Here is a 6266-nt window from a genome sequence, read left to right on the forward strand (position 1 = left end):
TTTTACTTCGATCATGATAGTAAATGTCTCTGAGAGTTCTTTCCACTGAATATCTTGAGTTTTCAGAGCTTTGGTTGTGATATAATTACATGTTTTCACTAAATGCAAGCCAATTTTACTTGTAGTTCTAGCTCTGTCTATTACTACTGGGAGCAGAATATGGTCTTTATTTTTTATTTTATTTTACTTATTTATTTTTAAGATTTTATTTATTTATTCATGAGAGGCACACAGAGAGACACAGAGAGGCAGAGACACAGGCAGAGGGAGAAGCAGGCTCCATGCAGGGAGCCTGATGTGGGATTTGATCCCAGGACTCCGGGATCATGCCCTGGGCCAAATGGTTTTTAGAAAGAACTCTTTTTTTTTTCTTTCTTTCTTTTTTTCCTTTCTTCCCACTGTGGAAAGATAAGCAGATGATAGTTTTATTTGGTCCATTAGTTGTTTCCTCTGAGGAAAAAAATGTATAAATTAACCTGTATAAATTAACCACTTACCTCCTTCCCCCTTCAACAATAATACCCTTTCCATCTTCCCACCCCCATTTGAAGGGTCAGTCAACAGCATTTATTTATGAAGCACTCATTACACTCTGGGAAGTCACAACAGAAGACTCTCCTCTCCTTTTCTATATTCTATTACTGTTGAGAATCCAGTCAGTATCCAAGTCTTGCTCCATAGCTCAACTACCCCAAAGTTTACAATACTCACTTTTGCTCAAGGGCAGCTTTCACTAAGTCACAGGTCGATCATGAAGGTAAGCCTTATTTTTTCCTCCACCTGGTGTCTTCTCCAAAATGTTCCCCAACTGTGTGCGCTGTGGGCCTCCTGATTTTACTGTGGGCTGTTCTTGGAAACACTGTTGATCATCAGTTCTGAATCCTAGTCTGTCCCTATGTTTACAAGAGGAATGTGTTGAAACCAGACTGCTTTCTCCTTGCTATCTTGACCTTTTAGCCTCCATAAATGAGACACCAGCACCTGGGGAAGGTAATTTCTATTTTTTTATTTTTAATATATTATTATTATTTATTATTATTTTTATTGGAGTTCAATTTGCCAACATATAGCTTAACACCCAGTGCTCATCCCATCAAGTGCCCCCCTCAGTGCCCTCCACCCTACTGCCCACCTCCCTTTCCACCACCTCTCTTTCGTTTCCCAGAGTTAGGAGTCTCTCATGTTCTGTCTCCCTTTCTGATACTTCCCACTCATTTTTTCTCCTTTCCCCTTTATTCCCTTTCACTATTTTTGATATTCCCCAAATGAATGAGACCATATAATGTTTGTCCTTCTCCGATTGACTTATTTCACTCAGTGGGGAAGGTAATTTCAAGCAGAATCACAAAGTAGGAAAGATACAGATTAAAGCTCTGCAGCCCTATTTTGGGTTTTCACTTGCATCACCCAGGGGATGATAAGGCCTTAAGGGTTGGAAGCTTTGAGAAAGTCCTCCTCCCTGTTTTCAGGTTTGTATTACCACCTCATAAAGCTATCCTTTGAATCTTTGAACTGCCCCTCTTCTTCCACTGAAAGGGACATCCTTGTCTGAGCCCTTTCTTCTTTCCCACCAATACCATACACTGCAGTCGAGGAAGGCCACAGATGTGGGCTGTGTAGAGAAAACCTACCTGCCTAGTCTCATGCATGTCTGTGCATGTGTATGCATGTATGTGGGTGGGGGGTGATAGACTGTATCTTCCAACCCATGTTTCTTAATCAGTATTCTCTCCAAGGCATCTGTGAGTTGGTGGTTTCTTTGCTAATTAACCCGTATGTTAAGCAGGCACGTGACAAACACATTCATGCAGATTTGTCCTGGATAGTAAAAAATGCATATATTTGAGAATAGAATATAGCCACAAATTAGTAAGGCTCATGCCCTGGCTGGAAAATAAACAGGTCTGTAAAGAACTATTTGACATCTTTTTGGATCTCTTCAAGAGCCACCAAAGAACCAAACTAGATCTTAATGACTTTATTTTTCCACAGTGGTCACATTGCATACATTTTGTTTCAGAATCTGCCTCAGAGAAGTAAGAGGTAGGCATAAGTTCAGTTTCCCTCTAGGGTTGCCAGATTTAGCAAATAAAAATGTAGAATGTCCAGTTACAGTGAGTTTCAGATAAACTATGAATGATGCTCCGTGAAATGCTTAGGATATACTAAAAATTATTTGGTGTTTGTCTAGAATTCACATTTATCTGGGTATCTCGTGTTTTATCTGGCAACTCCTGTCACAACATCTTGTTCATCTCTAGTCTTACTACTACTATCTTAGACTAGGGACTCTACTTTGAGTCTGGGTATCTGCACCTGCCTGAGTGGCCTTCCCAACGATGCTCTTCTGATTACCCCCCATTGCCTGCTACATACTAAATTTGTTTTAATAGATTTTATTTATTTGCTCACGAGAGGTGGAGGCAGAGACACAGGCAGAGGGAGAAGCAGGCTCCATGCAGGGAGCCCGATGTGGGACTCGATCAGGGGACCCCAGGATCATGCCACCACTGAGCCACCCAAGTGCCCCCACACAAGTTTTTAAAACTATTTTTCATTACGTTTCTCTTCCACACAAGAATTTATGCTCCTGTTGCTTTCCAAAGTGATTTCAGTGTGCAATTGTATACCAAATTCTGTGTGTGTATCTGTTATGTGTTTTCCTTGGGGGACCATTTCCTTTTATAAGATCCCAAACAGGCATCTTCAAGCTATGGCCTGTGGTCATATACAAAGAGACAAAAGTGGGTGAATTCGGAAAATGCACCTCGCCTCAGTCATGACTTTTCCTTTAGGCATCAGTAGTTTGAAAGCCCCCTCATATCATTCGACTCCCACCAACATCTATGCAGAACAGGCGGGGCGGGCATTGTTACTTTCATTTCAAAGATAAGGTCACTGAATCCCAGAGATGGGAGTTATAAAGTCACACACAACTACCACATGGCGTAAGCCAGAGTTTGAATAGAAGTCTGCCACCTGCAAATTTATTTTTCTCTACTTTAATGCACCACCAGCTTTAAAAAATATAAAATAAACTTTGGTACAATAAACAATTTAAAGCTGTTTTGTATATTTTTGAACCTCAAAAAAATTCCTTTCCATCTCTGAAGAGATGTTCTTACTCTCTTCTCTCTAGTGGACCTTGTCACTTAGCTGTGAGTTACACACCACAACTACGGGATGTTTGGCCATTTGACCTAATGGGATGGCTTTTCAATGTGGTCACGTGGTGAAATATACCAGTATTCCACTGCTGCTGTTCCTCAAATATTTGGGGACTATTAGGGTATTTCAGAGTCCGTTTATAAGTGCTTATAATAAAAATTAATTTTTTATGCTTACTCATTTGAAAGCATAAAAGGAATAACATAGCTATTCATGTTTTGTTCTAATTTTTGTCTTTTTCCACAAATCAAGTGTGTTCTAAAAAAAAAAAAAATAGAAGAGCTTCATTTGCCTCTCAGGCCTCCATACTTTTCCTCCTACCTCTTTAGCCTCACCACCTTATTTTTTTTCCTTTAAAAAAAATCATTAATTTTTCATCAAGATAAGTGCACTCTTTAATCTCTATCCCCTATTTCCCCCATCATACCCTCCCTCTTGTTAACCATCAGTTTGTTCTCTGTAGTTAAGTCTGTTTCTTAGTTTATCTTCTTTTTTTCCCTTTGCTCATTTGTTTCTTAAATTCCACATGAGTGAAATCATATCATATTTGTCTTTCTCTGACATATTTCACTTAGCATAGTACTCTAGCTCCATCCTTGTCATTGCAAATGGCAAGATATTCTTTTTATGGCTGAATAATATTCTGTTCTATACATGCACACATGCACACACACACACTATCCGACATCATCTTCATGCATTGATGGACACGTGGGCTACTTCTATAGTTTGGCTATTTTAAATGCTGCAATAAACAGGAGTGCATGTATCTCTTCAGATTAATGTTTTTACGTTTGGGGGGTAAGTACCCAGTAGTACAATTCTCGGATTGTAGGATAGTTCTATTTTTAATTTTTTGAGGACCCACCATACTGTTTTATGTGGTGGCGGCACCGGTTTGCATACTCACCAACACTGCCCTTGCTAGCTTTTTTTTTTTTTTTTAAACAACCTTGGACTTCTCATGATTTAAGTATCATTTCTATGCTATCTGCATCCCAGCCATCCCTCCATACATGCAACTTTCATATTTAATGGTATAAATGAACAGTATGTTATGTGTCTAAGAGCCACATCAAACTTAACGTGGAAAACTGAGCTGCAAATATATTACCCCAACCATCTACTTCCACTATCTCACTATGGCAATTCTGTAATGCCCGGGGGGGGCGGGGGAGGAAGGAAGAGAAAAAAAAGTATAGAGACTTTTTTTCTTTCTTTCAACCCCAACATTTGGTATGTCAGCAAATCTGGTGGGCCCTTCCTTCCAAATATATCTGCAGTTTGATAACTTTTTGTTATGCCCACTGCTTCCCTACTCCAAATCATTATCTCTCACCTGGATGGCTTCAAGAGCCTCCCAACTGGTCTCCCTTTCTTTTTCTGCACTCCTTAACAGAACAGCCAAAGAAAGTTCTCTATGAAAATGGAAATCAGATAGTGTAGCTCTTCTGTGTAAAGCCTATCATAGTTTCCCATCTCACTACTACAAAAGAAGCCAATGTTCTTATTAATGACCCATAAGACCCTACATGATTGCCTCTGGGGCCACAACCTTTGATGCTCCCTCCACAGCCCCTTTTTACCCTCTTCTCCCCATGCCAGTCTCCTGGATGGTCCTCCTACAGGGCAGGTCTGCTTCTGCTTTGGGGCATTTCCTCTTTGCCTGCTGTTCCTCTTCTCTCAGACGACAGCTTGGCTTCCTTCTTTCTTGTGTGTCTTTAATATTACGTTCCCAACACTTTTGGCAACCTTCCCTGCCTTATTTCTCTTGATAACAGTTACCACTTTAACATACTAGATCCCATACCAGTTTACCTTATTGTCTATCCAGCTCATAGTAAGCATTAAGTAAATATTTGTAGAATGAATGAATGCAAGCATGATTTTCCCTGTGTTGAAGATGTTTTAAAAATCTCATATTTTGATAGCAAATCTAAAAGTGGTTTTCACAAAGTAGTTTGAATAATGATTCATAAGTGTGTTGTAGCCTTCTAATATGATTACTTTGAGGAAGTAAAGACTTAAAACCATAGTTGAAGACACTTACTATTAGTAAACCTGGGTATAAATATAAAAAGTATTCGAAGAAAACATACATTGAAAGAATCACTAACTCGGGGATCCCTGGGTGGCTCAGCGGTTTGGTGCCTGTCTTTTGCCCAGGGCGTGATCCTAGAGTCCCGGGATCGAGTCCCACGTCGGACTCCCTGCAAGGAGCCTGCTTCTCCCTCTGCCTGTGTCTCTGCCTCTGTGTGTGTGTGTGTGTGTGTGTGTGTGTGTGTGTGTGTGTGTGTCTCACGAATGAATAAAAATATTTTTAAAAAAATTACTCTAAACAGACTTCCTTAAGGGGTGATTACAAATACAAATGTAGGACTCTGAGCTGTGAAGAGAAACAATGAGTCATTTCAGACAGGAAACCATATCAGATAAAGCTTAAAGGCAAAGAGTGACTCTGGTGATTGAAAGTTGGTCAGTGATGATAAAACTTAGTATTAATATTAAATTGATATTTATTAAGGATTTACCATTAGCATGGGACTAAGCGCTAAGCATCATGAGTAGCATCTTTATTTTTTTCATTCTACAAAGAATAATAACAAAGCTTAAAGTAGTTGAGTAACTTGCCTGTTGTCCCATGAGCTTTAATGGTGGAGGCCATGCTTGAATTGAGGTCTGTCTGATGCCAAAGCCCAGGTCCTTGACCACTGAGTGGAACTATATCTGATTTAAATGGCTTGATCTCATGACCCATGAGGTCATGACCTGAGTCAAAACCAAAATCTGACACTCAGCTGACTGAGCACCCAGGCACTCTTAAAACGTTCATTTTTGCTCCTCCCCATCCTCTTTCATTCTGTATGTCTGTGTGGCTGATGTTGCACGTATTGCTTTATGTGACACGATCTTGCCAAGCAGCTTTGCTGGCCTAGAGAGGATTATTTAATTCTCTACAACACTGAAAATCTGTTGTTACTTACTTATTGCTGTTGTAGCATATCCACATAGCCAAAGCTGGTAGAGTCAGGCAGTTCATCAATGATGGCAATACATCAAATCTCTCCAGAATCATCAATAAAAGGGATGGTTTCAAC

General features: G+C 39.9%; 1 long non-coding RNA gene across 1 annotated transcript; it reads right to left on the reverse strand.

Annotated features, from left to right (window-relative positions):
• Nucleotides 1-171: 171 nt before the first annotated feature.
• LOC140642484 (uncharacterized) lies at nucleotides 172-6266 on the reverse strand. The gene is made up of 3 exons (XR_012038905.1): nucleotides 6153-6266; nucleotides 712-893; nucleotides 172-398 (listed from the first exon to the last, which is right to left on the reverse strand). It is a non-coding gene; the product is annotated as an uncharacterized lncRNA (long non-coding RNA).

This window comes from Canis lupus, chromosome 11 (assembly GCF_048164855.1).
Source record: "Canis lupus baileyi chromosome 11, mCanLup2.hap1, whole genome shotgun sequence".
Taxonomy (NCBI): domain Eukaryota; kingdom Metazoa; phylum Chordata; class Mammalia; order Carnivora; family Canidae; genus Canis; species Canis lupus.